This window comes from Blennius ocellaris (genome assembly GCF_963422515.1).
Source record: "Blennius ocellaris genome assembly, chromosome: 1".
NCBI classification, from domain to species: domain Eukaryota; kingdom Metazoa; phylum Chordata; class Actinopteri; order Blenniiformes; family Blenniidae; genus Blennius; species Blennius ocellaris.
Genome location: NC_137650.1, coordinates 17238226 through 17260758, shown reverse-complemented (window position 1 = coordinate 17260758; position 22533 = coordinate 17238226). Strand labels below are relative to the sequence as shown.

General features: G+C 42.3%; 1 protein-coding gene across 1 annotated transcript in view; it reads left to right on the top strand.

Moving 5' to 3' along the window:
* mtss1lb (MTSS I-BAR domain containing 2b) overlaps positions 1 to 22533 on the top strand; it is a 73443-nt gene that overhangs the window by 28165 nt on the left and 22745 nt on the right. The window lies entirely within an intron of this gene.

Here is a 22533-nt window from a genome sequence, read left to right as displayed (position 1 = left end):
ATGAACGAACAAACAATATCTATATAGTAACTTTGAACAGGAGGTTTCACATAATATCTGTGTGTGTGTGTGTGTGTGTGTGTGTGTGTGTGTGTGTGTGTGTGTGGTGTGTGTGTGTGTGTGTGTGTGTGTGTGTGTGTGTGTGTGTGTGTGTGTGTGTGTGTGTGTGTGTGTGTGTGTGTGTGTGTGTGTGTGTGTGTGTGTGTGTGTGTGTGTGTGTGTGTGTGTGTGTGAGAGACGGGGGGCCAATATAAAAACTATTCAACACTTGCTCATTAAAACGGCTGGCTGGTGGCTCACTGCATGCTGGCTGCACTGATGACTCCCTGGGTAAGAGGAAGAGGGGTAGCACACAGATGTGAGGCCACTTAAGTTAACAGCCACACGTATGCAAACTGCAGCACGCAAACACACACATACACACACATGCTACCCGGCAAAGAGTGTTTTCGCCTTGTTCAGCTTGCAGCATTGCAGCCCGCCTCAAGGCCTACCTGCGAGTTTATGCCGCTGCTCACTGGCAACACACACACACACACACACACACACACACACACACACACACACACACACACACACACACACACACACACACACACACACACACACACACACACACACACACACACACACAGTACATGCAGGAGTGACATGCAATCAGGACAAGGGTGTTGTGATGCATGCGTGTCTCCCCATTTCCCCTCTGAATCTGACATGGATCTGCCTTCCTTTCAGCCAATCACGGGTGAGTTGGATCACATTTACGAGCAAGGTTGCCAGGCAACAGTAAGAGAGAGTGAGACGGAGAGAGAGAGAGAGAGAGAGAGAGAGAGAGAGCGACGTGGTGGCAGAGAAAAAATAGCCATGTTGTTGCCAAGAGGAGAGGAGGAATCTGAGCAAGATGGCTTAATTGCTTTCCACTGATAGCGTGCCATTCATGGTCAACTGCCGCTACGCTTGATCTGATAGAGCTCCTCATGCTACCCCGGTAGTTAAAGAAGGGCTGTGTGCGATACAGTAACTGGGTTAGCATGACTCTCAGCAAGCCGCTGACCTCAATGTAACCCTTCTGTGGTTATTACATATGACCTCTAATCATTATTTTATTGTCCCCAATTCTTCAGGTCTGCCTGCGACCAACGTGCAATGGTGGTCAGACAAAGAGGTGATTGATTGCAGTGAGCAGGACGCAAAATAGCTGAGTGAAGGCCCCGATTACACGACAACCAATACGAGTGTATCAGCAAAACCTTCTTCACTTTTGGGTGTTTATACGACAGCGGCGTGCAGATCCACTGCATTGGCAAAGTTTTTATACCAGCTCCCAAGGTGGAAAGTTTCTTTCACGGTCGCGGTTCTGATCTGCAGAGATTACCGGAGGCAACTGAGCACTGTTACTGCACATGCAGATCTGCCCCCCCTCCCCTTTCATTGTAAATAGTTCCCTCTGCTCATGCATCATGGTATGGCTCGTGGTCTGTATTCTAGTTTTATAGTCCATGTCAGTAGTTTTATACCCCTCATAGCATCCGATTAGTCATCAGTCCATATGGATGGGGGGTTCTCTGGATTTTTTTCACGTTTATAGTGCATTGTTTTCTGCACAGATGTCTGTTTGGTTTCATGATAAAAACAAGCAACAGCGCCCTCCCATGGCCCTCATTGTCAGTGTGTCCGCTGCTGCAGTGTAAATGCACCAATTTCTTTTCTTTTTTTTTACGGATAAATTGTTGTAACTTGAAATGTTGTTGTGTGAACAAGTATAGAGTAAGTATAGATCTCTGAACCCTGATTGTTAAACAAGGGTTCAAGAGAGATCAGTGATGTAGAAGTGAAAGATTGCAGCATTATTGCTAACAAGTAGCATTGCCATTGAAGCCACAAGGTGAGGGTGAAGTCGTTGCAATCCTGCTCCGTGACATGAATAGAAACACTGCATTAGGGAGGATTTTAGAGCTGTCAGTGGTTTTGCCAAGGAAGTCATTTGTTATATTTTCAGATGCAACAAAATTCAAAGAAGTGTGAGCAGCAAACTAAGGTCTAAATTCAAGACGGTTCACTGTATTTTGAATCAGCAGACATCATGAAAGTGACTGTACTACTATAAAACTGAACTTCTTTCTATGCATACATGTCTAGTTTAATGAGAAGCTATTCAATTAAATATAGATACAGTATGGAGATCCCTACATGTCCTTTCAAACATCAGATTGTTCTCCTGACAGAGCTGCTACCTTTCTCCCATAAAAAAGGCCTTGAAGAGCTTTGTGTCAGAGCTGAAGCATGATTCAGCTCGATCGAAGCCTTTCTTGAAGGACGACTCGGCATTCATGAAACTGGGAGACACTTTTAGACTGACACAGAAACAGGTTGTTATACGACCAGTATGGGGGCTGGACAGAAATAACAGTTGCGTTCAGCTTAAGGTACCATTTACATAACGATGTTTTCAAGTTCAAACAGAAGTCTTTCATTGTGTTTTGGGGGTCTGTTTACTTGACAACAGTGCTGGGAGCCACTGAAAACACAGCTTTTTGAAAACTTCTCCTGAGGAGAAACTTTTCAGAAATGCTCTGCCTCTGCTCTGCCTCTGTGTAAACGGGGACAAAATGCAGATGTTCTTGCATGTGCAACAAAGATTCTTTCACCACATGGAGTCTGTTATTAACCCTGCAATTCAACAACGTTTCTTTAATACAGTGAACATTTAATACACCATCGTCGTCATACCTGGACACACTTTATATTTCTTTCACAATGATACTGTCCGAAATGATGAAGACATACGTCAGTGTTTGCAGCGTACTGTTCTCTGCATACATAGGTGGTTTTGTTACATAGCAACAGCACCCACCAGTGGCCCAAAATGAAAACTACATAATTTTCAGTATTTCTGCTTTAATCGTAAAATGTTTCGGAAATGCAAATGCAAAAACGATGAATTTAACTTTTACTTTACTTGAAACGTGGTATAAACAGGGCTTGACACAAATGTGCCAGTTTGTCCTGAAATAAACAGTTTAATAGTGTGGGTAATGATTTTAACCTTCTCTGTTAATTAATCCGATCAATCATCCACACACGTGAATGAATAAAAGGTTTTTCTTTCCAGCGAAGGTGCAGAGTCCCTGGTTTGTAATAAAGGAATTAACGGCTCCAATGTTGCTCTGAAACATCTTCTAATAAACTGTTTGTCTTTCTTTCTTTCTTTCTTTCTGAATCTCTCTCTCTCTCTCACTCTCTCTTTCCTTCCCTCCCCCTCCTCCCCTCTGTATCTAGGCCATGGCAGAGTTTTGTGTTGTTGTTGAGGGACTACAAAACAACATTATTGTCTTTAATTAAGCCTCGGCCACAGTGTGCGTTTATTTCCCTGCCTCCATCACTCCGCCTCTTTTCTCCCGTGTCTCTCTCTCTCTCTCTCTCTCTCTCTCTTTTACTTCCCAACACGATCCTCCCATCAGATCCTGTCTCCCACCATTCCTGGCCCTCCTTCGGCCTTTCCCATCCCTACATCCCTCTCTCGCGCTCTCACTCTCTGGCAGCTCTCTATGGACGTTTCCTCATGTCACAGTGTAGTATTGTCGCAGAGGTCAACAGCACAAGACACGCTCTGTTGAACACACACGCGCACACACACGGACACACACACACACACACACACACACGTGCGCGATGTGTGCTCATGGGAAGCTGGGCTGAGTGTGTCTTGCTGCTTCAAGGCCAATCCTGTTAAATCAGACAAGAGGCCTGGGTTGAGGTGTGTGTGTGTGTGTGTGTGTGTGTGTGTGTGTGTGTGTGTGTGTGTGTGTGTGTGTGTGTGTGTGTGTGTGTGTGTGTGTGTGTGTGTGTGTGTGTGTGTGTGTGTGTGTGTGTGTGTGTGTGTGTGTGTGTGTTTGGGGTTTAAGCAGTCATATCTTGCTTTCCAAACCAGGGCTAACATTCTCATGATTGTTTGTGGGAGAGTGCAACCCTTCCTCTTTGATACTGTGAAATGGGACATTTGTTCCTTTAAATGGCTTCAGTCTAAAAGTCCAGTTGGTTGCCGTCATGTTTAATGACAGTAAAACATCTGTAGCCCTGAAGAATTACTCTCACCATCTCCATTAAAGGGAAATGTGCGACACACTCATACAAGGGGAGAGAAGTGTATTTGAGCTTAGGCTGCCAAATGAAGTTGGATCAGGTCCTAAATAAAACAATCCAAGGTATGTTTAGTTTCTTCAGCAGCACTTTGAATGTTTGATGGCTTTGGTCAGACAAAATAATGGATTTTGTGAATAGTTTGAGTGGTATTGGATTGAACACATTGCCATTGTTGTTTGTTTTTTTTGACTTGAATGCAGATCGGATCAACCTTATGGCCTGATTCATTAAGATCCTGTATAAAGTAGTTTGTGATTTTAGTTAACAATTGTTCCACATTTGCATTTGATCACAACACGATGAGTGATATCAGGCACCAACAGGAGTGTCACATGAAGGATTTTCCTTTGATACGAGAACAATCTGTTGGAAACACTACTGGTTTTTTTTAGTGTCTGGTATTGGGCCCGATACCGCAAGGGGTACTCATGACATCAACTTCAGCAGCAGGTAAACGAGAGAGGACAAGCGTCGGCTGTTTGGAGATTCTTTATTATTAATGACTTTTAATGATTAATAGGCTGTGTGTGTGTATGTGGTGTTAATACACACCATTACCAGCAATCAGCCAGACGTAATGACTGGTGTAGCTGCTGCTGGCTCAGCACACACACACACACACACACACACACACACACACACACACACACACACACACACACACACACACAAACCTGGCTGCATGTTTTTCATACGTTTGGTTTGAGGTAGATTATTGACTTGAAAGGCTGATCGCACTGTTCTGTATACACAGTGACAAAGTTTATTCTCAGATTACATTTAGAAGGCTTTATTAGGGTCTGTTTTCACATGATCAGATGTGGTATTTGAAATATTGAAAAAATAAAACACGTTTTGGTTTTCTGTCTTTATCGACATTGTCCTTCACATTCTAGCTGGTGGATGCGATTCCATTACTTTTTTCTTTAACCTTCATGCTTGTGTGTGTGTGTGTGCCTTTCCCAATGAAGTGTGTTTCTATGGCAACAGCTGCATACACTGATCGTCCCTGTGATATGTCTTTTTTTTCCCCCAAACAAACCATCTCCTGTCCACCTTTATATTCATATTGTGTCCAAAAAAAAGTCATGATTAACATTTGGATGTTCCTCTAAAGCCTGACATGCTGCTGCAGTCACGACCCAATGCTCGTTCCTCCTCAGATCTGGTTCTTTGTGATGTTTCTGCAGGTCAGGAGGGAGCCAAGCAGCAGATGAGCATGCATAATGCCCAGACTACATTACCCACAATGCTATATTTAGACTACTGCAGTGTGTGACTCAGCACAGACCGTCAGATTGGCCTGAATCTGCTCAGGATCAAGCATCCGCTACACTAAATGTTCTGTCGCATGCATATTTTATACAAACACAACGACATGAGTCAGTATTTTGACCCAATTTACAAAAGTAGCACAAAGAGCAAACTGATCTGCAACCATGATGTACACATTGAGATTTGTGGCTCAGACAAGCAGACATTCATGTTAACTTGACTTCCAGAACATAAAATCAATAAATTAAAGATTTATTCTTTATGATAGTTGTTAGTTAATGCTGCACGTCCTCCATGTTTTGCACGTTAACATGTGAATGTCATTAAAGGTTAGAAATGTTTGCAGAGGGATCTGCATGCAGCAGTGTGTGTGCAATAGGCCGAGTTAAGCGTGGATGGGCACTGAATTGCAAACAGCTTCCCTCTCCCGGTGCAATCATGAATGTTAGTCATGTTTTGTAGCCTTTGTGCTCCACATGCAAATCAGCGTGTGAGTAACCCTCGACGAGCCATCGCCCGGAGGGCTTCTGTGCATCGTGTGTGAGAACTTCTCTTCTGGTTGAGCTCGTTTAGAAATACCAGTTGATTTGACTTTACTCAAACACACATGTTGTTACTTGTACTTCCTAAAAGAAGACATGCAAGCCCTGTTTACAAGACATTGTTCTTTCATTGCATTTTGGGGGTTGGTTTACGCATCGATGGTGAGAGCCTCTGAAAATGCAACTTTTATATAATGCTTCAACTCCGTCTCCGTGGAAATGGGGAAAACTGGACTTTTTAAAAAAATGCTGCTCCTGCTCCTGGTCACGTTGACTGTAGTAACTAGTAGTTGTGCACATGCGCAGTTGATGGACAATAAGAACAATGTGTCCTCCAGAGTGTCATGACTCTCAGTCCATATTCTACTGGGACTTGGTAGTTTTGTAGTTGACAGTCACTGTAATAACAATCCAACTGGATTGTCTGTCCATACGAATGTCCATGTACGCACATTGATTATGTTTAGAGCAGATTGTTCTCTGCTGCATGTGTGTGGTTTCATTACAAAAAAAAAACTACTGCCAGCCCACCAACTAGTGGGCTGGAAGTATCTGTTGAATTTAACAAACAACTTTATTCTAGATAATGGCAAAGTGAATCACCTAAATGTGCCACTGTGAGTCCCACAAGAGAAGAAGAAGCGGGTCCTGACAATGACGCACAACAAAGGCATAAGCTATTGTAAACTTGCTAAATAGCTACTTTCTGTCAGAAATCTACAAAACTCCTCCAGTGCACCAGTGGCTCACCTTTCCAACACTTGTCTTATATAATAGCGTCTTCCTGGTCCGTGTTTACAAGGATGCTCCTTAATTAAACGTTGCCATCGTGTACATGTTATCATGTCAACACTTGACACCAAAAAGCAGTGCTTTCACCAATCAGGTGACAGGAAGATGCTTTGACTTGAACCTGAAGCCTCTTTAAAGCTCAGGTGTCACATTGCCTGTGGACGATGAGAGGACCATGTTTCACTAATGAGGGTGCAGTGATTTCATGCACAAACACTGCGACTGTACCTCAAGGTGAAACGTAGACTCTGTATTGACGACAGGAAGAGATGTCAGATCGATATCAGCTTGTGAAGGTGCACAAATGTAGTTTGAATTGATTTGAGTGCAGTGTTGGGTTCCTGTACTGTATTCAAAACAGGAGTCTGTCTCCAGTCAATCCGTTGGTCGGTCCGTCAGACAAACCGTCCCGCAATCCATCTGTCAATCCATCCATTCGTCAGTCTAGTCTATATCAAGAAACAAATTGCTGAATCTAACAGCAGGTGCAGTGATCACTTAATATTGGATTTATGGTATTTGTGGAACAAATGTAGAAAGTTTGAAGGTCTATTGCAGATGATTGCAGGTTTTTTGCAGCAGAAAACTGAAATGAGGAGCAACCAAAGGAGGTACAGGCTTTAGATGTGACCCAACTGAAATTTTGTGTTGTGAATATTGAGGAGCGACTGTAGATTTAGAGGAGATTTGTAAATGAAATGAAAGCATTGAGTTTGTCTGTCTGTCCAGTTTATCGGGGAATCCAGTGATGAGTCCTGAATGGAGGTCATGAAACTGAAGCAGCATGGTGAATTACATCCAGGTTGTGAATTACAGGTTTTCAGGCAAATCTGTAGATTACATCACTACACATTTAGATGTTTCAAGTGAAAATGCAGTGATTTCACAAATATTTATATTAACAGGCAACCAAGTTGGATTGTTATTACAGTGACTGTCAAATATAAAACTAACAAGTTCGAGGAGAATATGGACTGGGAGTCATGACATTGTTCTTATTGTCCGTCCAATGAGCATATGCACAAGGTGACCAGGACAAGGGCCAAGAGCAGTAGCAGGACAATAGAAAATAGCCGTTTTCACTTGAAAACGTTGTGGTGTAAACAGGGCCTCAAGCGCCACTCAGGTCATATCAGGTCTTTATTGAGCTCCTGTATCGTTCAACTCGTCTCACACTAACAGAAACAAGTGGGCTGAAATAATTCAAACTAAATTCCTGTGCTGTAGCCCCCTCCTCTCCTCCCATGTTTCCTCTGCTTCTGGTCAGCACAGCCCCAACTGGTTTCACTTTCCCTGCTGGTATTTTTAGAAGCTTTGGCAACGACCCCCCGGTCTCTCTTTTTTGAGTAAATATGTCCCGTCTGGAGGGCTAAGTTCTGTCTCTTGGGAGTCAGTGTGTATCTGCACTTCATTTGTGTATATTTATGAGTGCATCTTCTGTGTAACTGAGATTTAAAGCTTCTGTAATCAAAGCGAGAGGGTGTGCATGCTTTCCCATGCCCAGCTGATCCACTCTCAACCAGCAAACACTCTACTGCTGATCTCCTCTCGAACACTACACAGTCTTCTGTGTCCTGTCTTGATGGCTGCTGAAGGGTGCTGGAGGCTGCTGGGGTCTGTGGGGGGGTGCTGAGGGGTGCTGGGGCCTGTGGGGGTACTGGAGGCTGCTGGGGTCTGTGGGGGGTGCTGAGGGCTGCTTGGGGCTGCTGGGCACAGAGTGCACATCTGTGCCTGTCTGTCGGGTGGGGAAGGAAGTTGTTCCAAAGCGGTTTCCTCTGTGATGTTGGAGCAAACTGTTTGATGTGGAGACGAACTGCGAACTGATCTTTTTATTCCTGAAACTGAGGTTTTCAAGCAGCTTTGGCTGAACTCAGGTCACATGTTGATCTATCATGAGAGTCGATTGTTCAGCACTGCTGACTTAAGTGGATCTTCAAAAACTAAAGTATCTACACTTGATTACTGTCACGCTGTTCACCTGGTTGAGGATGTCGTTCAGTGATGCATTTCACCTGCAAGGAGCAGAGGTTTGCAACTTGAGGTCTGGGTTTGCCTTGAGAAGCATCAAAGATCAAAAAATGTTTAACCAAAAAAACCCATTGGAGGCACTTTTTAGAAGCTTAATGAAACCTGGGAGACGTCTCCATTACTTCATTGGAAGGCTTTTCCGACTGCTGGTGAGAGTGGGCGTGTCCACCAGTGGTTGGCTCCACTGGCACTGAGCTCAATCTGATTGGAGAGGAGATCGACAATCTCTGCTTGTACTGTGTGCAGGAAACAGCTGCTGTGGATATTATATTTTAGGGCATGACAATTAAAGTGAAAACACAAAACTTTCCCTGCATTTTGTGTGTCTGTTTACATGACCACAGTGTGCAAAACCACTGAAAATGCGAGTTTTGAAAACCGCTCCCAAGGTGGAACTTTTCAAAAAAGCTTGGGCTCCATCGCAACAAAACTGCGGAAGTGCTGCTACTGCGTATGAGCACCATGGCCTTGGTAACTTGTAGGTGTGCACATGTTCAGTTGCTGAACAATAAGAACAATGCTTCCTCCAGAGTATCATGACTCCCAGTGCATATTCTCCTGCGACTTGGTAGTTTTATAGTTGACGGTCACTGTAATAACAATCCAACTTGGTCATCTGTCCACGAGAGTGTTGTGTGCTCTCATTGTTAATATTTACGGCAGATTGTTCTCTGCTGCATGAGTGTGTGGTTTCATTACAAAAACAAACAACAGCACCAACTAGTGCTACACTGGGTTGTGTTCAGGATTTCTGCTGTTGCCATATAAACAGACATTGTTTTCAGAAAGTGTGGTTAGTACTCTTGCTTCACAGCAAGAAGGTTGCGGGTTCAAATACAACCCCAGGCCCTATCTATTTAGATTTTGCATGTCCCGTGTGTGCATGGATTTCCTATGGTTTCCCCCACAATCTTCGGCCCCCACCAGATCCACCTGAGCACTGCTCTGTGTGGCTGCCTAACGATGGGTCAATTTGGATTGACCCATCATTGGATTGACCTTGGGGATTTTTTAATCCCCAAGTGGATAAATAAATGAGTTCTTTTTCTTTTAAACGAGGCCTGAGTCTGAGACCACTGTACTGTTAAATTGCATAGTGCAGTGCAGCATAGTGTTGGATGATATGTGTTACTGCAGTGCCAGGAAACATCGTAAACTCTTATTTTCCTGCTTTATCGCATCTCACCTTTCACGTTCATGCTTCAACCTGTCAAGTTGTCTGGATTATTACTTCCAAATGGCAGTAAAAGCAGCTCCTCTCAGACAGAGACAGAGATCTGTCTGTTTTTATAAGATTGAAGATTTAGTGGACAGAACAGAATGATAATGCAGATATACTCGTAAAGTAAGCTCTGTCTCCTATCACCACTCCATCCATGTTGTTCAAACTGTTTTTAGAAATCAATCCTTGATTTAGAGAATTTGATACGAGACCATTTTGATGCCACCATCACAAAGCTAGAACATAACTCATGGATTACTTGTATAAAAGTACGTTGTTCTTCTAAAACAGGGGTGCCAAACATAAGGCTCATGCGTCAAAACTACCTGATGCTCCCCAACCATCCACTGAAAATGCGTTTTTGTTTCAGAAAGGTTTTAAATTTTGATGACAATCAAACTGATGTAGTTGTAATTGCCTGTCGGCTGCAAGTGGGTGCAATGTTTATGTAATATATATGAATAGATTCATATGACAGATCATGTAAAGTCTGCAGATAGTAGGGTCAGATATCCTTTTTAAAGTAAAAAAACAGTAAAGAGGAGTTTGAATCCCACTGCTGACGGGTCATATGGGTCGTTCAATGAGCAAGGCACTGAAACTCAAACTGTTCAGGTTGCATCAAGAGGGACATTTTTACTTAATCTTGTACTTATTAACTCTCGCCAATCAAACATCACATTGCCTGTTATGTAAACCCTGAAACAGATCAAGCGAAACGTTCTCTCTCACTGTGATGAGTAATGCTTCAGTTGATTCTTGCTAATATTAAGCTCTCATGTTGGTTCTTACAGTTGACTCACCTTTAAGATCTGCTCTTCAATTTAGAATCTCGTATTTGTGCAGATAAAGTTGAAATGCCATTGAAATATTGCAAAGTATGGGGATAATCAGATGCTTCTGGTGGAACTGCAGGCAAGATCACCAGAGTTGTAGGTTTCCTGTTGTGTTTCCATCATGATCCAACAAATACATTAAACTAATCATATTTTATTCATCCTCTTGGAGAAAATTGATTTTCCACATTTACCAAACTCTTTCCAGAGTGAGGCCACATTACAGTGCTAATGGGGGGGGGGGGGGACAAAGGTCATGCTTTAGGACCCACAGTGGTGACCTGTCATCAGTGGTGATCAAACCCGAGAACATACGATTCCAAGTCGAGCCCTCTAACCTCCAAGCTACCACTGCCCAATGCAGAACCAATGAGAGCTGCTGGAGCTGTTGGCCTTTCATTTGCAAGGTTACAGGTCTGATCCTGCGTCTCTCCATGTCCATTTGTATACATTAAGTGTCCTTGAGCAAGAAACTTATCCCCACATTGAACTACAAACAGCCGTGCATGCCATTAATGAATGTGATTAACAATTTAAGTGTACCTTAGGGAATGCTGCAGAGCTGTAAATGTCACTCATTATAACCCGGAGGTAAAGCAGAGCTTCTGGTTGGTGACATTGATATCTGACACGTTGGAGTGCAGAGGAAGGTGATGGTATGACAGACCTGGGTTCATGACAAAAATTAATCCCTCGAGCCAAGTGGACTGGGTACAAACACTGCACAGAACTTTGAAAATGTGGCTTATGAAGAATGTTATAGCTTTCAATTTCCTCCTTTGTTCCTTCAAATAGCAGTGACTCTATGTTTCAGAGAGTATCCTGCTTAATTCTGCTCCAAACATTCAAGAAAAGTTGCAATTTCTAACAAAACAAAGAGGAATGGGCTGATTTAACAGAGAAAGAGCTGCTGAACCTTTCCCCTGGGTGCACATTAGTTCTGGCCTGATCAGCAGGTCAGGAGCCAGATCTTCTTCACGCCACTGTTCATGAAAAAAAGGTATGTATTCATATCAGACATGGGGCAGCTGTGTCTCAGTTTTCAGAGCCGGTCAAATCCAAAGGTTGACGGTTTGATGACCCACTTCAAGATCTGTCCATGTGTTTGAGAGTCATTCAGGAAGCGATTGTAACCCAACAGTTCCCAAGTGAGCAGTTGGAAAGATCTGGATTAGGATCTGTTTCTGAAGGATACTCTGACCCAATGGACCTTGCATGGCAGCCAATATGACAATATGTGAAATCATGCAAAAGCACAGTGACAAGGGTGAAGTGGACAAATGTGCTGCGTAATTGTCTATCATCATAATTTAGACATTTCTGTTTACTGTCCATGTAAAGTGGCAGTACACTCTGAATGCTGTTTCTGTTGTATTTGCACCACTTTATGAAGGTTTCCAACTGCCGTGAGAGCAGGGAGAGAAGTGACTGGCCGTGGAAATCAGCCGTACTGGACCAGAACATCAATTGTTCAGGTTCATCTCACACCCTCATGTGGGTCAGCCTGTGCGGCGTGACGGGCCTTTGAGGACAGATAGCAGCAGCATTAGACCGCAGCATGGTTCACTGCAGGAATAGGACATACTCACAGGCATATTTACACTATTCTCCTTGAAAAAGATCCACTAACTTCTAGGCTAACTTGACAAAGACAATTGCCATTCACTCATTTCCAAGTATATAAAGATCAGTTTCAAGTTTCACAGTCATACCTTACAACTTTTTTTGGCCTGGGGATGGTGTGTCAGCGCAGCTGTCAGTGTTCAGGCCTGCTGAAGAGACGCATTTTGACAGGAAGTGACCTCCCCTTGGCCTTCGCTCTGATGTCAGAGGTCCTGTGCAGGGGTCGGAGGTCAGAGATGGTATGTAACAGTGTGCGTGTGTCTGCGCCTGTGTGAGAGTGACAGTTTCTGTCCACTGGGAGAACGTCTGACGTGACAACTTGTAACTGGAAAAGCCACAGAACACACATTTTCAGATTTTCAGGGATGGCTGTCGTAAAGATGGAGCTGGCGTTTGCAATGGTTTGGCTTGAAAGGTTAGGAGCATGATCAGTGTCGATATTGTTGTTGATTGTGTTTAGTATTGCAGAGACAGGGAAAGATAAATCTCCCGATTTTGCATTGTATTACCAGTTCTGGCCACTTGATGGTGAATGAGTAATTTCTCAGAATGACATATACCTTATCGTAGAGCTTTAGTACTATGCTGCCACTTATTACTTTTATTGAATATTTTTAGGAATTTCAGATAATGATGAAATATATCTTGAAGATTTCTATATAAAAAGTCAGAATACACTATAGAATACCGGATTGAGGAAAGATGAGACCTTGTTCCTTTATCCAGCAGCATTGGTTTGTTGACTTGTCCCTGTGAGTTTCTAAGTAAGAAGAAACCCAAAACTTTTATTTGCTATATTTAGAAATAAGTGGCTGTTTGGACTAGTTAACCTTTATGTTTTGGATTTATTTGCTGTTATCTGGCCTTGACACATGAAACCTTTCTTCCTCCAGCCTGTGATCCCAACAGAAGGCTGGCGGGTAAACACACTCACCATGAGTTCATTTAAAATTGATGGAGTGGCTGTAAAAACACTCCACAGTCACAATGAAAAAAAAAATTGCGATATGTTGCAACAGGAGTCTTTTTACTATGAGCTGTCTTTCAATACATGATTTTTTATTTTTTATTTTTTTTGCAATCTAGGTTAATTCACTTTGTTAACTCCAATTCACGCATATTACCAGCCAACCACATCAGTAGCTCCATTATCGATTAGCAAAGCTAATGAGCCCTTACACTGCCACCAATCAAAGTCTGTCCAAACCGCAGCCTCTTGTGGCTTGATGCTTACGTCTAATGTTTCATCCTGTAATGCATTCCTTCAACATGTGGTATTGGAGGTTTGCTGCACAGGACTGACACGGGAACACTGTGTGTGTGTGTGTGTGTGTGTGTGTGTGTGTGTGTGTGTGTGTGTGTGTGTGTGTGTGTGTGTGTGTGTGTGTGTGTGTGTGTGTGTGTGTGTGTGTGTGTGTGTGTGTGTGTGTGTATTACAGACTGATGGCTTGTTTTAGCCTGGCTGCTAGCTTGTCTGGAATGTGCAGATCCTGACTTGGCTTGGTGGTGAGAGGAGCATCTCGGCCTCATGAATAATTCTGCTTCATGTGGAGCGGCGAACACCGCAGCCCATCCTCCCGTTGTTTAATCCGTCTCTCCATCACCTCTCTCTCCAAGCCTCTTTGTCTCCTCTGTCTTGTCATTCTGTCTCTCTTTCATTCCGTCATTCTCTGCTGGGCTCTCGCTGTTGCCGTGTCACCGTTGAGAAACTCGAGTCGTGGGGGTAAGGATGGCGGGATGCTGCAGACGTCTGTAACCTTGGTAACCGCAGCCTCACCTGATTTGTCATTAACACCTCCCTGCTCTCTAAACCACAGACACAGAAGCACAGTCATCGTTCTTCATGTTCTCCTGTCGTCTTGTATCAACCAGAATGTTTTTATGTCTGTGTTTGAGTATTATTCTCTTTCTATAGCTGACAAACAAGCACACAAGCACTTTACATCCATTTAAGTCTAAATATGTGTTTTTAGAGCTGAGGTCACACGGAGGTTCTAGCTGCTATTACAGTCGCTATGATGATTCAGGTTATGCAATATACCAACAAAAGCCGTTTCTGTGTGCATCTCCTTCTCCTTCTATACTGCTAGCGACCTGAACCTGACTGCACCCCCCCCCCCCCCCCCCCCCACACACGGGGGAATTTATGTGACTGTGTGGATAAAAATGGTCGTCCCCATTAGACAAATCAATACATATGGAGGTGAAGAGGGTTTTTATGGCCAGGGTCAGGTGAAGTTCATGGTTAGAGTAACTCTGCATGAAAAGAAGATGTATTTGTGAACATGTACCTTTCACTGTTTTGAAGCCTCTAAGTTTTTCATGTTCTTTATAATGAATAACAAAATAAATGATAATATTTCAGACAAATACTTTGTGGACTAAACTAAGGTTACAGTTGGACGAGAAAGTGACAGTGAAGCTTAAATCACTGCAATCACATGGATGTAGCATTGTGTGTGTGTGTGTGTGTGTGTGTGTGTGTGTGTGTGTGTGTGTGTGTGTGTGTGTGTGTGTGTGTGTGTGTGTGTGTGTGTGTGTGTGTGTGTGTGTGTGTGTGTGTGTGTGTGTGTGTGACTGAATCAAGGACATAAAGCAGCTTGCAGATGACATATATGATGTTGCACACAGAGAGATGTAATTACAGTGTTTAGGCAGGATTTCCTGCTCCAAGCTCTTCCGGTCCTCACAGTGAACTTACTCTGTGTGTGTGTGTGCGTGTGTGTGTGTGTGTGTGTGTGTGTGTGTGTGTGTGTGTGTGTGTGTGTGTGTGTGTGTGTGTGTGTGTGTGTGTGTGTGTGTGTGTGTGTGTGTGTGTGTGTGTGTGTGGTCGAGTCCTTCGTTTCAGTGGCAGCCAACTATTTCACCGTAGCAACAGACATTCTGATGCTCACCGTGGCAACTGGCCGAGCTGTGCGCTGTCATGGGAACGGCAGCGGAGCTGTCAATTCAGGCCGTTGCTAGGCGACGAGGAGGAGTTGGGGTTTTTGCCAGTCACCGGGCAGACTCACTTTGTCTGAGATCATGTGATTTCTTTATGTTTTTAGCTTTGGATTACAAGAACCGTGTAATCCCACAAGTGTCTATGACCTCAGTGAATATGTCGCAAAAATGTTCGATTTGGATAAAGAAGTCTTGGACATCAAGCAAAAATCTCATGTTACATTTTTTAGTGTGAAACTGCCTGCTTGGTGTTCTTCTTCCTGTCTCTCACAAGCACACACGTGCATTTTTATTGTTTGCCCGGATGCTTCGCAGCAGGACACAGATCAGAAGCAGGAAAGTAAAGACAGAGGAGGTAAAAGAGCCAAGTCATGATTCCCAGGTGGCAGTCCCTGGGTCTCTCTGCAGGATGTGCAGGGGCAGGTACACAGTCTTTCTGAGAAGCAATTTTGCAATGAAGAAATAACACATTCATGTTGGCTCAAGCCATTTCCCTACAACCTAATGTAGCTGTTATTCACATTTTCTCACTGGGAGCCTTTAAAGCACAGCTTCTCCAGATAGAGTTTGACACTGCAGGTCACAGAGGCTTCACCTTTTCTGATGTTTTAAAATCAGATTTGTAAAGTCAAGTCAAGTCACCTTTATTTATAGAACACTTTAAGATAGCTGTGGCTGAAGCCCAAGTGCTTCACATAATAGACAAAATAAAAATGACTATAGAAGAGTAAAAATGGTAAAATCCAGTACAACAAACATTAAAATTGACAACAGTAAAAGCAGTCACAGAGTGTCAAACATGGTTAAAAGCCAAGGAACAAAAATGGGTGTTAAGATTACTGTTAAAAGTGGACAGTGAAGGGATTGTCTGATGGGCAGTGGCAGCTCATTCCACAACAGAGCAGCTACAACAGAAAAGGCCCTATTCCATCTGAGCTTTGGTTTGGACCTTGGTATCTCAGTACCTCAGGGCTCTAAGTATAAGGTAGTTTCTGAAATGTAGAGCAGAACTATAGAACTGCAAACTTTGATTTTAAAAGCTCCTGCTACTGTATGTTGGTGAGAGTGTCAGTGTTTGACTTCATTGGAAGATTTGCTATTTCGGATCTCAGAGAGGAGATCTGAGAAGTTTTTTTCGAGAGAAGCCATGTCAAACATCAGACCCGACGGTCAACAGTGTCAAGAGGCTTCAATCCGACTGCTAAACCACAAAGCAAATGGTAAAAGTTTCAAAGAACTCAAAGATTTTTTTTTTTTAATTTCTTCTGAGTAGCAGCACAACACAACACAGACCTGAGCTGAGATATTGTGACGCTGCCATGACAGCTATCTGGTTGCTATCAAACTTGTCTCAAAGCTGTGCTGTCAGGAGAGTTTGTAAAAACATCCAGAATGCAACAACTGCAGAAGTTTTCTGGAGGTTTCACTGTCTTTTGCCCCAGAAGGTTTCATTAAAATTGGCTTTATGTTGAGATTGGAGTCATTTTCAGTGGTAATTGTTTGGTCTTTGTGAAAATATTGAAGTTTCCATCACATATACGCTGCGATTTAACAAAGAAAAACTTTAAAGTTCCAATTTAAAGGTTATTATGGCACTATTTTTCGGGTCTAGTCCACTCAAGACATCCATCCAATTTGAACGGTCGTCTGTGTCCATACAAATGTCCCTGTATGTTTATAGCAGATTGTTTTCTGCTGCATGTGTGTGTGGTTTCATTACAGCCAACTGCACCAAATAGTGGCCCATTCTAAAATCTACATCATTTTCAATGTTTCTGTCATTTCTTTGTAAACAAACATGACTTTCCAAATATTGTATAAATGCAAAAATGATGCAAAAACACAAAAATGATGCATTTTCACTTGAAATGTTGTCAAAGCCTGGTGGAGCTTGATATGTAACAACCACCCAAAATGTAACAACAACCCGAATTGTGATCAAATATAAGGTAATAAAACCTGGAATGTAACAAGTGGTCAATAATGTCAATACAAACATTGAGCCCAAAAATTTGAATATAACATTATGGAGCAGGCAAAATATTTTTCCCCTAATATTGTAATAATTTTAATACATTATGAAGTAAGTCGATGATTTATGGTTTGGACTTGAACTTGAGTAAGTTCTAAAGGTTTGGACTATTGTTTATATGTATATCTATATACAGTTTATGGTATTCATGTCAGTTTTTTAACATGTTTGTCATTTATAGTGTTCTGTTATTATTCTCTATAATCTGTAATCTATTCCTCTCATAATCAGTACAAAATATTGTATAACACTTAACATATTAAGATGACACTTACATTCTTGTTGAATCTTTTTTTAATTATTGGCCACTTATTACATTTTAGGTTTTATTGCATTATATTTTATCAAACATCTGGGTCGTTGTTACATTTTGGGTCATCGTTGCATATCGGGCTCTAACAAGGTCTGTCTCAATAGATTCATTTACAATGTGCAACGTGTCTGAAAGTGTTTGTGTTTTCGTTGAATGTCAATTTTTAACATGTTTGAAAAGCAGGTGCAAATCAGCTTCAGCATATCATTGAGATGAGAGACATCTCCTGGCTCAGACATGTGGCTCCTCACGAGTTTTATTTTTTTATTATCAGATATTTTCTGTGTTGTAACCCTTCTTCAGTCTTCAAATATCTTCGAAGTTTCTTCTGCTTTTGGTGACCCCCCTGGTCATTTTGAATATTTTGAAAAAATGAAATCCTCTTCTGAATACGTCTCTTTGCAAGTGTGTTGGTAGATCACCTGTTAAGTCACATGTTTACTCTTTAATATGCAGATAATGTAGCTTAGTACGTGTGATCTCAAGCTTTCTGGTGTCACTGCATCTCTTTGAATTTAATTCTTGCTAATCCCTCGACCTTAAATACTACTGTATGCACACGCACGCACGCACGCACGCACGCACGCATGCAGACAGTAGTGGTATTCCAGATGTTTGCAGTGTGTTGTTGATTTCTTGTGGAGTCTTAGATGTCTGGTAGTAACCAACAAACAGAAAGAGAACACACACACACACACACACACACACACACACACACACACACACACACACACACACACACACACACACACACACACACACACACACACACACACACACACACACACATTTGGCTGTAACTCTGGTCCCATGGTTCTCGCTCCTGCAGAGCTCATTAAAATGTGCGAGGCAACCTCTCCACTCCATCTCTTCCTCTCTCATTTCTTCCCAAATCTTTTGCTTTTCTCTTCAACACATCTCCTCACACACTCCCTCTGTCCATCACTGTGCGCCTCGTCTTCTCTTAGTGTCATCCTTCAGATCACTGTCTTTGATTAGTTTTTAGACCACTTTCACCACGCGCTTGCTTCAGAATAAATTCTTGATGCCACAGCTGATCAGCATGCACTGCGTGTGTGTGTGTGTGTGCGTGCGTGCGTGTTTGGGGGAGGGGAGCTTTGCTTTAATGAATGGTTGCCGGGTAGAACAGGAGGCGGGATGTAGGAATTTGTTAATTATGAATGGACGACTCTCTCCAGACGTGAACAACACACAGTGTAAGTTTGTGTGTATCAGTGTCTGTCTGTCTGTCTGTCTGTCTGTCTGTCTGTCTGTCTGTCTGTCTGTCTGTCTGTCTGTCTGTCTGTGTGTGGTTCAACATTTAGGTGTGTTTAATTGTCGGCTCAGTGATTTGAAATAATGATAAGATTCCCATGAGCAAGACAGTTCAGATAAACATTTTTGACTGCAGAATAATAATGATGATGAAGATGATGATGATTATGATGATAATCATACCTACAGATACTGGGCTTTTTCTTATGGATCCAGATTTCAAGAAACCATACAGGGTCATGGTAGCTGCAAATATTTAAAAGAAGATACATGAACAAGTTTAATAAAATCTTTGGTTTGGGTTCATCTCAATTCTGATCTAATAATAAGTAAAAGCCAAAGCAGGTATTGCTGATGCTGATACCAAACAGATACCACACCGACACCGTAGTGATATTATTCCGAAATTGTTGTTTCTGAAGGTTTGTTGATTAGTATCTGATTGGCGTGGCTTGAGTGTCATGACTCCCAGTCCATATTCTCCTGGGACCAATCCAGCTTGCTCGCTTGTCCATACGAATGTCAGTGTACTCCTCCCATTGTTAATGTTTAGAGCGGATTGTTCTCTGCTGCATGTGTGCGTGGTTTCATTACAACAAGAACAGTGGTTTCTTGAAACCTGGAATACGAACTGTTGTTTTTAGTGTTCCTGATACTTCTGTGAAAACAGACATTGTTTTCGAAATGTTACGGTATAAACACGAAAATGTTTAGGATTAAAAAAGTCAAAAACTATACTTTTTCACTTGAAACATTCTGGGGTCTGAGTCTGAATGTTCTCCCTGCCCCTGTACAAATCATCTGATAGTGATCAATCCAACCCTCAAAGCTGAAACGAGAGATGAAATGTTGATGAAGTGACTGAAGGTTTCTTCTGAGGCCTGTACTACGACACAGGATTTTCTCTTATCGGGATAACTTCAAGGATTAACCCTGGGTTTTCCATATTACGACACTCGCTGACTTCACGGGATAAATCCCCCCAGCAACTTACGCTGTATCTCTAACCTGCTCCAGAGCAGGGTGTGTTCTCGATAAACAGTCAAAGCTCCGCCTCCTGACCAATCAGATATCTTGGAAAATGACCCGCCCATTCTCAAATGATTGGGATTGATGTGCGGATTCATCGGTGAGCTGCAGCTGAGAGGAGAAATTCATTTACAGCGCTCTTTTTTACATAATAAAATAAATCCTTGTTACTGAGCCTTTGAAGGATGTTTTTGTTCTTGACTTGTTCCAAGTCTTTTTAGCTCCACGAGGGTTGATATGGAATAATGAGGTTAATGATCACACCTGACACAACTGCTGAAACATGAATTTATGCAATAGAGAACTACTCGTCCATTGGGGTGATGAATTCATATTCCAACACGAAACACACACACAAGAGAAACTCAGCCTCAAAACAACTGGATGGAAAATCTAAACTCAGAGAGCACTGAGGAAGTTCAGTGGGTGATTGTCAAATCACAATTCTTGCTCCTCTATTTAGCTGAGTCTGTGTAATAAAGAAACACAGTGATCATCGATCCGTGCTGTCCGTTTATATAGTCTGATGAATTAATATGGTATAATCTCACCATGTCAGGCATTAACAAGTCAGGAATGTTCTGACGTTGGACACGGCAGCAGTGTTGCTTTTAGCCATGTGGATGTGTTTTAAGTCTTCATATTGTAATATGAAGTCATCTGTAAACTGCACTGCAGGGATTCTCCATGTGTGTGATTGATCAGATGCTGCAAACTCCGCCCCTTTCATGTGAAGGTGCACACGTAGGTCCGGGTTGAAATATCAAGTTGATAACCTGCCTCGTTGTAACAGTTATCAGGATCGTGTCTGGATCAGTTAACCCAGGAAATACAGAGAGATCCTGTTTATGTTGATCACGGTTCATAGTCCAGGCCTCAGGTGTTCTTGTTGTAGATCTGTAATGTCGACGCCCTTCCTCCCTGTGCTCTGCTGTGTGTCACTGGGTAAGCCTATGTAAGCCCTTCTGATAAACATGGCCTCTTCAGGAAATCCCATTTGGCTGTGCTTTAATCTGAATTTTCCAGTGTGTACGTTTCAATGGTGGTAGTGATTACTATGTTCTCTGTCAGCCTCGCCTCTTTTTGGTGTGTTAGAGTTCCTTGTTTGGAGGTTGTCTACAATCAGTTAAACTGACTTTAACTCCTGGGTCACTGTTTTCCGCCTGGATCCGCTGACTTTAAATAGCTTCTGTTTACAGCTGCAGGTTCATGGAAGTGTGTTTCTGGGCGACCGGCACTCACGCTAACACTCATGAGACACTACTTTATTTGGGTGGACGTGGGAGTGTGTGTGCTGTCTTCTATAAACACAGACCACATGTAAAAGATCACAAAAGCTCTGTTGTTGTTCTTCAGTATGAAATATGGCCGAGCACTTCCCCGACAGGGACTTTACACTCACAGTTGGAGTGTAAATATTATTTAGAGATCTGTTCTGTGGAGCAATAAAGCAACTTTTTGTTGCCATAGATGTGAATTAGTGACGGATAAGGTTTAAGATGTTTCATTTTGTAATGACTTTCATTCTGGTAAATACGGTATTTCAGAAAAGTGGTGTGTTGATGGAGAACTGACCATGAGTTTACACAGGTCTGCTTTACATTAGCATTATTGCTAATTGGTAATTGGAAATGCTCTGTATCGTTAGGGGCTTTACCTTTATGTCTCATGCTCAATTTTGATTTATAATCTGGAACATACAGTAATTAGAAATCAATCCTCTATATCTGATGTTTTTAGATATATGTATACAATTAGCAAATGTTTCATTAGAATGGAATGTAATGTAAAGGCAATCACCTCAAATTATAAAAATAAAATAAGCCACAGTGCCGTGCAACAAACTGCGTACACACAAACAAGCCTCCAATGTCACATTTCAGAATTTTCAGTTTGACTTTTTAGCGACATTTGTTTTTGAAATAGTGAAAATGTTAATAAAATCTTTCAATCTTCATTGTATGAGGTTATTTTTGAAGGAGTACTACTCAACCAGTTGTAGATCCTGATGCATGCTGTACCTGCTCATGCAACCTCACTGAGGCGAACTGGTGACGCTTCATTAATGACCATCAGGCCTGTCACTCATTCTGTCCTCTGCTGGCCGCTCCTGAAATGTTCCTGGTTGTGATCTGCAGACTGTGTACAGGGCTGCATGGTCGTGTTGTGGTTTACCCTGTCCTCTCACAGCGAGAAGATTGGAGGTGTGAAATTTGCATGTGCTTCCTGTGCAAAAATAGGCTTTCTGTCTTGCTTCTATAGTCCAAAACCATGCAATGATAAAAAAGTATACTACTACTACTACATCGATTTACAGTATATTACATAGTTTGATTTAAAGTTAAATTCCTTTCTGTGTGGAGTTTGCATGTTCTCTCTGTGTGCGTAGGTTTCCTCTGTGTACTCTGCTTTCCCTCCACAGTCTAGAAACATGCATGTGAGGTTGACTAGTGACAATCAATTGGCCGGAAGTGTGAGTG